This window comes from Papio anubis, chromosome 7, assembly GCF_008728515.1.
Source record: "Papio anubis isolate 15944 chromosome 7, Panubis1.0, whole genome shotgun sequence".
Classification (NCBI taxonomy): domain Eukaryota; kingdom Metazoa; phylum Chordata; class Mammalia; order Primates; family Cercopithecidae; genus Papio; species Papio anubis.
In genome coordinates this window covers 21,583,578-21,598,493 of record NC_044982.1, presented here as the reverse complement: position 1 = coordinate 21,598,493, position 14,916 = coordinate 21,583,578, and the positions used below count along the sequence as shown (strand labels likewise).

Genomic DNA, 14,916 nt, shown 5'->3' with positions numbered 1-14,916 from the left:
AACAAATCTATATATAGCACTTACCCTGCATTAGGTACTGTAAGTAATGTAAAAATGACAGCACTAGAGGAGGTACATAAGTAATATGCAAATGCTACACCATTTTATATCAGGGACTTGAGAATCTATGGATTTCTATGACCATGAGTAGATCTGGAACCAATCTCCCATGGATACCGAGGGATAACTATATTTTACTAATTTCTGGAGAAAGACTCATGTTTCCTGAAGCTGGCAGAAGTTCTCAGAATTTTTCCTGGAGCATGGACGAACATGTTCTCCAACACCAGCTCACTTGACTCATTCTAGTTACTTTCCTAATGCTTGGTACCTACAAGTGTTTGAGTTTATGGCTTCTGCCTAAACTACTGTGCTTCTCCAAAGACATTACATTTTAACTGTATGCTAATATGACTCACATAAGAAAAATGAGGCTCCTGTGTTGTCATAGATAGTTTCTAGATATGGTGGGCTTCCCTGTCCATAACTTTGCAGCTCATGGGCTGGCAATCGCATAGATCATACTCACACCTATCTTGGCTTCCACTCTGCACAGGGAGTATAGATCATGAGCCTCCACCTACATGCTCATCAAGGTGGTAGAGAGGATACAGGTGGGAAGTGGCAAAGCAATAAAACACTAACAGAAAAACTATGAGCGGTTGATAGATAGAACTTCCATTCTGATAGACCGGTTGAAAAATCATGATGGCAACTCTTTTATGGCACTTACCAGATAGCGGACTCCATTCTGTGTTTGTCATTCATTGATCTTACAACTCCAAGAGGTAGGTGTTATAATTATCCCTATTTTACAGATAAAGAAAGTCAATCAGAAATTTTAACATAATGTGCCAAAATCACACTGCTGATCATCCTGATAAGCCAGGATTCAGGACCAGAAATTCTGGTGCATGTGTGCACACACACGCACACGCACGCACACACACACACACACACACAAAATAAGAGATAAAATGGCTAAGTTGGAAATTGGTGTTGCCAACTTGGCTGGAACCCAGATACCCTTCTAATTGACTGTGTGCCTTGTGCAGGATACCTAATCTGTCTGAGTCTCAGTCTCTCCCTCTATAGTGATTAAAAAAAAAAAAAAAAAAAAAACTGTCTGACTTTTATGATTCCAGTAAGAATTCAGATGATGTACATACAACACATAGTAAATGCTCAAATGATTTTTTGCTATGACAATAAGAAGAAAAGTATTAATAAAAATGATAGCTATTATATAAGTTACGTGTTTAAAGCAATACCCAGCTCTTAGCTAGCTATCAAGATATATTACTTTCACTCCCTTTTCAAGGGACATACTGAATATCACCATAACAGAAATATTTCTAACCAGGATTATAGAATAACCTGAAGAAAACAGACCAAGCATCCCAAGGGGAGACAAATAGATGAGGATGCAAGAAAGGAATCACTTCCCCAGAGAGAATTTTTCCACAGTGTGATATGGAAATAAAGGAGCTAGCTATTCATGTTTAGCAGATGCAAAAAAATTTTCAGAATGATGCAATATTGGAGTCAATACCTCTAATCTCTCAAGGGGTTTGTATTCTTTTTCAAACCGTTACATTCTGTTCAATTACTTTCTTTTCTTTCCAGGGTTGAGAACATCTATTAAGATTTCACAGGGTTTGGAATGCCAATGCTGCAGACGGAAACCAAGCCAAGATAACTGTCAAACCCCAAAGTGAGTCTTTGCGATCCAATTAATAGCACAGTTGTTCCTCCATTCTGTTGGAATCAATTTATAACTAATTTCATTATACTCTAAAGTCCTTTAGGAAACGGCCTTCATTGGTTAAATGCATTTTGGTCCTCTTTGCCCAGCTGCGTTCTTGGTGCCAGTCACAGTGCCTTTTTCAAAGTAGGTGTCAATAAATCATATTTATATTCATCAAGTGGAAAAGAGAGCCAAATACTCTCTCTTTGGGATAGAGTAGAAAATAAGTCAATCAGAACTTAACAAAACACTAAATTTTGAAATTTGTTAAATTATATTAAAATTAAAAATATATTAAAATATATTATGTATTTTTTTACAATGTATCTTCTACTAGCTATTAGCATTTAGAAATTAGAGATGAAGAAAAAAGGATGAGTTGCTGAATTGTTCAGAAAATGCGTAAATAGAATGTGTTGAAGTTAGTATATAATTTTCTTCCATCTGTTCCCAGGGTGGAGTGGAAGCAGGTAATAATTTTTTGTGACAGAAAGCTACATTTAATGACCTGTTAGCATTTGGAAGCTGTATTCACCAAGGGTAGAATGTCGGAGGTCATTTTAGAATTTTGCCAGTCAGGTACCCATACAGCTTTGCCAGGTTTTTCAGATCAATTGATAAAATATTGCTTAAGCTACACAACTGAATATTCACATTCAGTAATTGACTCTGGTAGTCTGGCAGTAGCTGCATTCTCGACTTGATTTGGTATTCTTTATGTGCCTTCTTGAGTTGAGATGGGTAATCTGCTCATTGATTTTCAGTCTTTCTTTCATTTTCTATTTTATGTAATTAAGTGTATATATTTATCTCTAAGTATAGCATTGGCTGCCTTTCATTTGATTTCATATCTCATTATCATTTGGTCCCTACCTATTTCCTAATTTCCATTATGAGCTCTTGTTGATCTATGTCTAATTTAGAAGTATACATCTTAATTTCCAAACATACATGAAATTTTCAATCATCTTTCTGTTTCTTATTTTACCTTAACACTGTGATCAGAGAACATACTTTGTATAATTTCAACTCTGTGAAATTCATTACAACATGCTCAGGTCCAAATATATTGTCAATTTTGTAAATGTTCTATTTGTATTTGGAAAGAATATGTAATTCTGCTTTCACTGAGGTCGGTATATGGCAAACATATTTATGCCAATCAGGTAAAATTAGATAATTATAACATTGAACTCTTCTTTATCCTTAATCATTTTTGCTTGCTTATTCTATCAATAACTGAAAGTTCTCCCACAGTGATTGTGGATTTGTTTTCTTTCCCGTTATTTATTTTAGATCTGTTAATTTTTGCTTTAACCATTTTGAGGTTGTTATAACCATACAAATTTAAAATTGGTAGGTGTTCTGGGTAGATTGAATTTTTATGATCATAAAGTTTTATTCACTAACCTAATAATGCTTTCTTTAGAAATAATGTCATAAACTAATATTAATATAGCTACGCTTTTTGTTAGTGTGTACGTGGTATATATTTTTTTATTTGTCCTCAATGGTTTTATAATTAATATTTTAAATATATGTTATTTAAAGAATATGTTAATAAATTTTTGTGTCTTAATTTGGTTTTATGTATGACAATCTTTGAAATACTTTAAGGTCTGTATAAATTATATATATATATGTATACTTTTTTCAATTGCTTCTACCTGTTTTGTGTGCTTTCTTTCTTTTTACTTTTTCTTTCTTTTTTTTTTTTATTTTTTTATTTTTTGAGACGGAGTCTTCCTCTCTCACCCAGGCTGGAGTACAGTGGCGCGATCTCGGTTCACTGCAAGCTCCACCTCCCGGGTTCACGCCATTCTCCCACCTCAACCTCCCAAGTAGCTGGGACTACAGGCACCCACCGCCACGCTCGGCTAATTTTGCTTTTGTGTTTTTAGTAGGGACGGGGTTTCACCGTGTTAGCCAGGATGGTCTCGATCTCCTGACTCTGTGATCCGCCTGCCTCAGCCTCCCAAAGTGCTGGGATTACAGGCGTGAGCCACAGCACCCAGCTTCTTTCCTTTTTTATCTTCTCTAGAATTCATTGTATGGATAATGATAAAGATGATGATGACTCGATTCCTCCCATATATTAAATTGATAGTTTCATATCCATGTGCCATTACTTTAAAAGTTACTCTAGTGATTACAGTGCATCCTTGTCTTCTCAAAAATAAATACTACTTGCTCCTTTTACTTTCTTTCCTAACAGTAAAAGCCTTGTAGATCCTATAACTTTGGGTTCTATTTCACTTTGAATTTTAATACTTCATATTTTGTAAACTTCATATTATTATCTTATATAGCAATATCTCTTTAACATTTTAAGCCTGTTTAGCTTCTTCTATTGCTGTTTATCGTCTCCTGTATCTCTGACCTTCTATTTGGGATCATATTCATTCTGCCTAGAGCACCTCCTTAATAATTCTTTCAGTGCAGATCTGCTGATTTCCAATCCTTCTGGTTTTTTACAGTGTGAAATATCTCCATTTTACCTTTATTCTCATATTTATGCTGGGTATAGATGAATACGTTGTTACTTCTTTTCATCACTTTCAAGATATCTCATTTTTTCTAGTTTGCACTAATTCTTTCTGGACATCAGTTGACAGTGTAACTGTTCTTTGAACACATTATGTTATTTTTCTCCCTGAACGCTTTCAAAACTTTTCTCTTTGGCTTTTATTTTTAGCAGTTTTACTAGATATGTCAAATGTCGTTTTCTTTTCATTTATACCATTTGGGTTTCATAGGCCTTCTTGAATCTAAAGGTGAATGTTTCGTAGTTCCCAGTAATCATCATTTCAGACGTTTTGTTGTTATTTTCTTTCTTCCCTTTATTTCTGAACATGAGCTACACGTGTCAAGCCTTCTCATACGTCCTCTATTTATTATACACTCTCGTGTCTTTCTCTTTTTTTAAAATCTCCATGTTTCATTCTGCAAATTTTTCTTATGATCTATTTTCTTTTCTTTTTATCTATGTTAAATCCACTTTGAAATATATCTTGTATTTAGGTTCCTAGAGTTAGCAGATAAGAGTAAAAATTTCCAAATTAAACTTTAATTTCAAATAGTATATACATTTTGATATAAATATGTTCAAAATATTGCATGGAGAAAATTGTTTAGTTCAACCATATCCCAAGTAATACACGGGTCACTCTAAAATAGTAAGTTGGTGTTTATCTGAAAATCAGATTTTATTTGGTGTTCTAAATTTTGTCTAGTGACACTACATATAACTGTTCTTAATTTTTTATTATTTTATTTTTAATTTTCAGAATTTACATTCATTTCTTTTCTATGTTTGCTAGCTTTCAGCCAAAATTTTCAGCTTGTCTTCTATATCCTTAATCATATGTTTGTTTAATTTGGACTCCCTGTATATCTATTCATAGTTTGTCCTTCCCCTTGGTTTTTACTCAAGTCAGTTCTTTGAATGCCTTCTTTTTTAATTTTTGAGACAAAGTCTCACTCTGTCGCCAGGCTGGAGTGCAGTGGTACAATCTCGGTTCCCTGCAACCTCTGCCTCTCAGTTTCAAGCGATTCTCCTGCCTCAGCCTCCCGAGTAGCTGGGACTACAGACGTGTGCTACCATGCCCAGCTAATTTTTGTATTTTTAGTAGAGACGGAGTTTCACCATTTTGGCCAGGATGGTCTCAATCTCTTGACCTCATGATCCACCCACCTCGGCCTCCCAAAGTGCTGGGATTACAGGCGTGAGCCACCACACCCAGCCTGAATGCCTTCCTATTCATTTTTTTTGTAACTTTAAAATTTTATTTTATTCTTATTAATAAAAGATCTCTCAACTTTAGTTTTTGACATATCACTCTCATAAATACATAAAAAGCACAATTGTACTAAAACAAATTGGTTGAAATAAATATTTCTATGACAATGCAAACTGCATCACTTCAGACTGTCTTGATTTGAAAACTGTTAATGTGTGAAAAATATTAAAAAATAAATACCTATGAATTGACCACAATGTTTATGAGACACAACAATTCCTAACACTTTTGAAGCTCTTGTGTCTACTTCCTGGATGATATCACCCTCTTTTTCACCACAGAAATCCTTGTTTATCTCTAATTTTGCCAAGTATTTTCATTAAATAATTTGTTTGTCTTGTTTTTGAAATATTCTATAAATCAAATTACAGAATAACTTCTGTGACTATTTTTACTCAACTGTACGTGAGATTCTTCCACATCAATGTTTATGACTGTCATTGTTGTATAATATCTGTCTATCCACCTTTCTATCTACCTTCCTACCTATCTACCATAAGTATGATAACTTATGATGTATACTGTAGTCCTCATTTATCTATGGGGATACATTCCAAGGCCTTCCAGTGAATGATGAAACCACAGATAGTACCAAACCCTATATATACTATGTGATTTTTTTTTCTCACACATACGTGTCCATAATTATATTTAATTTATAAATTAGGCATGGTAAGAGATTAACAGCAATACCCAATAATAAAATAGTATTATAACAATATCCAGCATCACTCCTCTTGCACTTTGAGGCCATTATTAAGTAAAATAAGGGTTACTCAAACACAAACGTTGCAATACCATGACAGTTGATCTGATGACCAACATGGTTACCAAGTTTAAATGAGTGGGGAGCGTCAACAGTGTGGGTACACTAGACTAACAGATGATTCGTATTCCTAGCCAGTATGGAGCAGAATGGTATGATCATATATCACACTACTCAGAAAAGTGCACAGTTTAAAACTTATCAGTTGTTTATTTCTGGAGTTATTCATTTAATACTTTTGAACCATGGTTGGCTGTGTGTGCCTGAAACCATGAACAGAGCAGCTTTTGATAACTTAAAATATATTATATACACATGTGTGTGTATATATATGTGTGTGTGTGTATACAATATGCATATATATGTACATGTGTATACAACACACACATATGTATGTACATGTGTATATATGTGTTATCAATTCTCCAGTTGATAAGTTGATGGACATTTGAGACTATTTCCAGTGTTTTATTCTTATAAATTATTTTCAAACAAATATTCTCTTAATTGCCTCTGAGAACACATGTTCTCCAGAATATATACCAAGAAGTGGAGTTGCTAAGTCTAGGTGAGAGCTCTTCCTATTCTGATTACCCAAAAATGCTGCTTCACTCATCTTCCCTCCCTTGAATATCTTCAGAGAGCATGCGCTCTGTTATTGCTTGTTTATGGAATAGACTTTACGTCTATGTCTGGGTTCTTTCAAAAAGAAATAGAAGAAGAAAGGATGATGGTACTGCTTCTCAGCCCACCCAGAATGTGACTTCTGGTCACGGCTTGCAGAACCCATGACTGACATGTTAAGGAAATGCTACTGGCTCAGTTGAAGATGAATGTGAGGTTGGTCTCTGCTGACTCTGTACGGGAGTCTCCAACTGCAGTTTGGTTGATGTGACAGAATCCATGATGGAGGCTATACTACCTGTGAAACATGTAAATTCAGAAAGAAGATTGTTTTATTTAAAAGTAGTAGGACTAAATTAGAAATAGCCTCCCTTTCATCCTCTGGCCCCTTGTTTGTTGATAGGCTTCAAAGATTGTGATCACCTCGGTCTCAGGTACTACGACCCCAGTAATGTCCAGCCATTATCCATACTCTGTTAACTGCATAATGGACTCCATGCTGCTCTCCTCTACAGTCTCAGACATAATATCCGCCTTTGTACCACACACAGCACTGTGGGCTTTGGGGTTCTTTAATAAAGAGCAAATCCTCCTGGATCTCTATCTTGCAGGACATTGGATTAGTGTTTGTGTAGTAGATCTGGCTGTGCAACTTATTAAGAAAAATCCAGTACTTCTGGGTCTTGTCTTTGTAAAAGCTGGGGCCACATTTCATGCAGTGGGATAGACATTGATGTTTTTAGCAATGATCCAATTCAGTCTAATCCCTTATTTTCAGAATCTGGGGCCATTGCTTTTGTAATAGGACAGGCTTTGGGGTTCAACAATGAGCTAATCCTACTATTAATAGATCTTACAATCACAGAACTTAGAACCAATGTTTATGTACTGAATATTGAAGTTCATATAGAAGGAGTTAGTTCTGCTCAGGTTCTTAACCTGAAGACCCTGAGCTAGTTATAACTGGTTCCTCTCCAAAATTTGAGATAACCTAGACTCCTTTGCAAGTGACTGAGCTTGGTATTTTTGTTAGGAGGAGCTGCGTTGTCTGCCCACTAGGTTGCTCTGGACTTCCCTTTTCCACTGTTAGTAATTCCATGATGGGCTACCAACTAACAGAAGGTATGTCAGTTAGTCTGTTAGAGTTGACTTGTCCACCCTGTCTCATGATAATGGGAATGTCTTTTAGAGGGAGCTCTTTCCCACTGTGATTTAGCATTACACTGGGGGACTGATATGGTTTTACTGTGTCCCCACCCAAATCTCATTTTGAATTGTAGCTCCCACAATTCCCACCTGTTGTGGAATGGACTCAGTGAGATGTAACTGAATCATGGAGGTGGGTCTTACTTATTCACTACCCCTGTTCTCATGGTAGTGAATAAGTCTCACAAGATCTGGTGGTTTTATAAGGGGGAAACCCCTTTCACTTGGCTCTCTTACTCTCTTGCATCGCTATGCAAGAAGTCCCTTTCACCTTCCACCATGATTGTGAGGCTTCCCAGGTACGTGGAACTGCGAGTCCATTAAACCTCTTTTTCTTTATAAATTACCCAGTCTTGGGTATGTCTTTATCAGCAATGTGAAAACAGACTAATACAGGGACTCTTCTCTGGCTTCCATCCCATTCACTTTTATAGCCTTCACCTTGCAAGATTGATATGAGGGAGTCCCAGCACTGGTTCTTTAGCAGTTTCTGCAACCAGCTTGCAGGCAGTCTCAGCTCCTGCAATGACCACATGCATCCTAACTTCTGGGGAGAGACTGGTAGCTTTTGCTGATAAGCTGGAACTACCCTCTGAAGACAGGGATAGCCTTGTTCCACTCGCTATAGCCATGTTAAGACTTTCTGAGGACATAGCAAAAGTGTCCACCACTCCCTACTGGTTCCTTTATCTCATATCTGTGGAGGCTGTTCCTGTCAGTGCTGGGTTTATCTGTCTGGAATATGTAGACTTGGTTGCTGGCATGTCCACCGTGACTGCTGTGATGACAGTCTTGCTGCTGCCCCTTTGCAAAGCACTGCAATGTTGTGACTGAGAGAAAGAATGTGTTTCCATGTGTTGGAATGTTCATTTTCTTCCCCATCAGTGTAACCAGAAGAGGGGGCAACAAACAGAAGCCATATAAAGATTCCTGCTGCTTACCTGACCTTGACAACCTTCTCCATGGACCTCTATGTCCTCTGGACTCTTCTTGTCGTCTGCCTCAAATACAGGTATGTCCACTGTGTCCCCAACTGGGATGGTCTACACTACCCTACACTACTGGAAGCTTCCACCAATGGTCTTGGGAAGTAAACAACTTATTCTCAGTAAATTCAAATGCCTTTTCCTGTGTCTGAAGGGGGACAAATCTGAGGGTAAAAAGAGCAGCCAGTGGCAAGGTTTAGAGCGAGCTCTTGTTTATGATAATGTATGGAGATCTGCACAAACTTTAAAGGAAGCATTCAGATTAGCTTTAAAGTCTTTGTAGGCCTTTGCCTTCTTCCCTGGGTGGCATGGTCATACCTGGCATACTCTTAACAGCTTCAGCTGGTTCAACCAGAAGGACGATGTCAGATAGTGCAAAGCTGGGGGCTCGTAGATGTGATGCTTATGGTCATCATTTGAACATGATTGTGTGGCACTGGAGACCAACCAGTCAATCTTTTGTGTGACTATTTAAGAGACTATCTAATTGCCTGGATCCAGACAACAAAAATATGGAAGCCATTCCAAACAAGTTATTCACAAAGCCTGACACCCCTGTTCATTGTCCTTCTGCTTCTTATCCAGCAGCTGCTCTTCTCTTTCTAGGGTCTTCATTTTGTCCTAAATAACAACATCACCTTCCTGCTCAAAAGCAGTATCACTCACCCCACAAGGGCTGGCCCTATTGGGTTTTGAAAATTACTATTATTGTTATTATTATTATTAAATATTGGACACTGAAAAATTATGGAGATAATTCAAGGCTCTGGATGCTATAATAGCTCAAAGATGATTGAACTTTGATTCTGACAAGGGGTCAGGCTAAGTCAGCCTCAGTCCTTGCAAATGTTGTTCTGCCTCTCCTTTCATTTACCTTTACTTCTGTGATGTAGCCTCAGCTCAAAGTAGAGGCCATGTATCAGGTTCCTTCCACCGTTAGTGGGCCCTGCATACTAATGCTTTTGCCTACCTTTCCCTGTGAGACTTCCAATGCAATGTCTCAGCTTTTTCACCTTTAAGGCAACTTTTCCAGAGTAAGCACATGCCACCAGAGAAAGAGTTCCCCAAATCCTCCTCTCCTCTCACTGTCCAACCTTCTTCTCTTCAATCTTGGCCTCTAAGGTCACCGCCACCTTGATTTTCTTTATTGGTGGCAAGCATTTACCTATCTTATAAAAATTAAATAATTTAATCATCCAGTTAATAAGTGGGAGAACTAATGTTAGAACTAAGATCTGCCTAAGTCCAAAGCCCGTGTTTTTTACCATCACACTACAATACCTAAGGGGTAAGGTGAAGGCACTGGAAAAATGTGTACAAGTATTATCAAGAGCTCCGGACAAAGTTGTAGGCCTATAGATTTCCTTAGAGCACTATATTAAAAACAACTTATCTAAAAAGCAAGCTGTACCCCTCAGTATGGTTTAAGTAGAGAAAATGTCATTCATTATCTTTGCAGAGCGACTATTCTACATCTGTAGTTTATCTATGGATGATGGAGAACAAACTGTTATTGCTAACAATTCCACAGAGATGGCTTAATTTCAACTTAAACAGCAACCTTCTGTTAAGTATTAAAAAGGTGTTCAGGACAACAGTGACAAAAGTGAGACTGGTATAAAGATAATAAGCATCATGAATAATAATCACACTCAAATCCTTGTCATCTTCAAGACATTGGAGAAATGGATATGGAGAAGAGCTAACAAAATATCAAGAAAAGCAGAACTAGTTGATAATGTAAGTGAATCAAATGAACAGTCAACAACAAAAGTCGTGTCTAATGCCCCGCCGGCTTTACATAAACAAAAGAAAATTATTATGTTGAAAAATTGGGTCCAGAGGTAATGTGCATTGTTACTGGATATACTATTAAATTCATGAAAAATGAAATCCTTCTCAAACACACACAGAAAAATTGATAAATGAATATTTGTGAAGAAGAAAAGCATTAAATCAATGAAGGGAACTGATATTCAATTTCCAAATTTTTTTCCTAAACAATGCAAATTAAACAAGAAAAAGTTTAAAGTAGAATAAGGAAAGAAGACTTGGCACCAACTCTTAAGCTTTTCTCAAAGCCTTGCTGCTCTGAGAACCAGCCTCATAGCTCTACATCGTTTTAAATACTTATTTTTAAAAATTACAAAGCACAATGTCTTAAATTTCCAGTTAAATATAAACTGAATGAAAGTAAAATTGTATCAAAACAAGATTCTTCTATAAAGAACAGAACTCTTCCTTTCTGTGCTGCAGAAGACTAAAAACAGGAAAAAAAATCAAAAGAATTCGCAAAGTGAAACCATAAGTAAAGCATTTTTCATACATTTGTTGTGGTATTTACTTGGCATTTTAAACATTTTCTCTTGGTGTAACATATTCATTTTGCACATATGGGTTATTTTATTATTAACACATAATGGAATAGTTAAGACAGGCAATAGCATTTCATGCATAAGCATGTGAACATTAATCTAGCCTTTCAAATAAATTTATGCTTGTGCTACAAAATTCTTCTTCCACCTTCTAATTCCCATGTCTGCACTTCATATTGACTTTAACTTTTGTCCTATACTTTTACAGATTCAAATCAAAATAAAAATTACTCTATTTCTCCCAAGGTGGAAAAACTTATTTTATCTATTGGGGTACTCTTAAGCAAAAGCATATTCATTTATTTACAATTAATTTTAAAAATCAATGGTCTTGAATGTAATTTTATAAAGAGGTATCTTCATTCTCTAAGTACTCTGAATGACCTTATCAATTTTTATTCTTTTAGCCTTCAATGTCTGCATCATTACATATTTGATAGATTTGAATTCTATCAAAAGTTAGTGTTGCAGTTCTTTTCCTTAATTTAGCTAGAGTCAGGGTCCTTGTCCATCCCATAGTCACAAAAATTGAGACTCACTGATGGCTTGAAGTATGAGTAAAGCTGAGTTTTATTGGGTGAAAAGAATGAAAGTGGGAACACGGTCTCTCCTCAAAGCCAGACTTCCGGTTAGTGTGCTTCCTGCCTCGCCATTTGAATCCCAGGTTCCACACAGGAAGAGGAGGGGCCAGGCTCCTCCCCGCTGCAAACCCCCGGACTTCTGTGTCTCCACCCTAGTGCGCAGGCAGGTTGGAGTTTTGCCAGAGACCCCCTCCCACCTGGCTGCCTAATTAGCATTTGTTAAAAAAAGATTTCGTCCATATTTTTGCTATATTACTAGAAAAGCCTACTTTTGTTTCCCCTTTTCATTAATGGTTTGTCTGTGGAAGACCATCATTTGAGAACAACTGGCGAAAAAAGACAAGGTCAACTAAGTCAACCATTAAGGCATGAATATATTAACTGAGAAATATTTCTCAGATTACTTACAACATTTGAAAGGATGATTAAGAGAATGAGTCTCAGAGCTTGCAGGTTGTAAGTGCCATGTAAATACTGGGACCTGGGACTTAATGTTTTGTTCCAGGATTGGAATGGTGAACTTGTACCTATTATTCTCCTGCTTAAAACTGCCTTCAAGCATCTCAAAATTTATTAAGTTCAAGTTCTTTCACATGGCATAAAGACCCTCCAAGATATGGTTCACACCCACTGCATTCCCTATCAATTTGTATCTCAGCATTCAGCAACTTAACGCTTTTTAGTAATATACTGTTTGTTGTTTTCTTCATAGCCAGCTTGATCCATGCCTCCCGCTCTGCTCTCTGTCTTCTCTGACTGAAGAATTCTACTCTCTTTCGCTTTTCGGGAAGACTTGCTTGTCCCATCGATGCTGGATTATGTATCCTTTTCTACATTTCCATACCTTTTAATGAATATTTCTGTCCTGGCAATTACTACAATTTATTATAGTCACTTGTTTATTTGTCTTCCTCCCCACAAATTATGAGAATGCTGAGAAAAGAGGCATTCCTTTCTGCTCTGTATCCCTTTGGGGGGTATTTTACAGTTGTGAGGAGGTGGCATTCTAGGCTGGTATTGGCAAAAGTCAAAGACAGAAGTAAAGGGGAAGATAGCATTTTGATTAGAAAGTGGGAATATGTGACTCTAAGTCTGTTCAAAATATATATTGTACCCTATATCTTGCTTGGCAAGATACTGTGCTGCTTACTAACAATAACAGAGTCAAAGTCTTGCCCTTAGGAAGCTGTAACTCTTACAAGGAAACACTAATAAATAAAGCTGAAAAGGCAGGATGGGAACAAGCTGGCAAAGAGCCAGAAGGGTTAAGCAGTAAAATGAAAAACTGAAATTCATTTTGTTGTTGAAACTGTGGAAAGCATGTACCAAAGTGAAAATAATATTTGAGCTAAGGTAATTCTAATGAAAGCATATGTAATAGATTATGAAAAACAAATAATTCAAGTGTTAAAGTATGAGCTTATTTGATGTGTTAAGAACAGAAGAAAAGAGATAAATCTAAAACATATTTTACAGGAAGAACATTTAAAGGAAATGCCAAAAGAGAATCAACTTTAAAAATTTTGTTCTGGACAAGTAATTGTAATCTCACGGGCAGTGAAAGGGCGGTTATTGACAGAAGAAGAGCAGAGGAGACATAATTTCATTTTAGGACATCCAAGGTATTTGATGTGTACAAACAAACAAAATTAAATATTTCTGAAAAGAAGAAAATTTAAGTTAAATGTCTGAGTGGGTATAGAGAGAAGAGTAGAGAATAATTCAAAAGTTGTCTTAAGGGGCTGGGGGAGCTTATATGTAAGAAAAAAGGTAAAGATAACTTTAAAAATGAGAAGCAGAGCAGATGAGAGAAAAATAAGTTTAGCACACTATAAATTAGTGGAACTAACGGTCCCAATGTTTCCTGGTCTCTACAAATCTCTCTATGTTTTTCGATGGTGTCCTTTACTCTGACTCTGAGTTTAGCCATATGACTTGCTCTGGCCAATGGGATAACAACAAATTTCACACAACAGAAGCTTGAACAAGCACTGTGTTAGCACCTTCCTTCTTGCTCCTCAGCCTAGCATGCTCATAAGTGGAGCAGAAACAAGCAGTTCAGATGTTCCAGTCGCCATTCAAACATGTGAGAGAGTCCAGCCAGAGTCAGCGAAGAAAACTAGTTCACCTGCAGCTGACTTCAGGAGTCTAAGTGAGAGTGAGAACACAGAGCCCAGCTCAGGTCAGCAGAAATGGCCAATCTTCAGATCTGTGAACCAAAATCCAAATTTATGATTGCATGTTATGAGGTGTTGTGACTATTTGCTACACAGCATTATTCTCCCTATAAATGACTGATATAAGCATCATGGATGCCGAAGAAGATATTTCTATAGAGGTATATACTATGGGTTGAATTGTGTACCCCCAAAAATATGTTGAAGTTCTAATACCAGTACCTGGAATGTGGCCTTACTTAAAAATAGGACTTTTGTAGATGTAATCAAGTTAAAGTGAAGCCATTGGAGTGGGCCTTGATCCAATATGATTGGTGTCCTGATAGGAAGAGGAGAGGAGACTCGGGAAAGAACATCTTGTGAAGATTAAGGCAAAGAATGTCATGATGCATCTACAAACCAAGGGTTGGCAAGAACTACCCACAACCACCAGGAGCTAGGAGAGAAGCATTGAACAGATTCTCCCTCAAACTCCAATGGGAACCAACCCCACCAACTCTTAGTCCAGACTTCTAGCCTCTGGAACTGTAACAGAACAAATTTTTGTGGTCTTCACGCAGTTTGTGTTCATGTGTTATGACAGCCCTAGGAAACTAATATAACACAGCTTCAGAAAAACCAAGGCTTTCTAAGACAAGTCTAAAATATAGGCAC

The 14,916-nt window shown here is 37.0% G+C and overlaps 1 long non-coding RNA gene across 1 annotated transcript; it reads left to right on the top strand.

Moving 5' to 3' along the window:
• The first annotated feature begins 1,130 nt into the window (after window positions 1–1,130).
• On the top strand, window positions 1,131–13,555 carry LOC103886404. Its single transcript, XR_002523440.1, has 3 exons — window positions 1,131–1,714; window positions 9,029–9,155; window positions 12,798–13,555. It is a non-coding gene; the product is annotated as an uncharacterized LOC103886404 (long non-coding RNA).
• The last annotated feature ends 1,361 nt before the right edge of the window (window positions 13,556–14,916 follow it).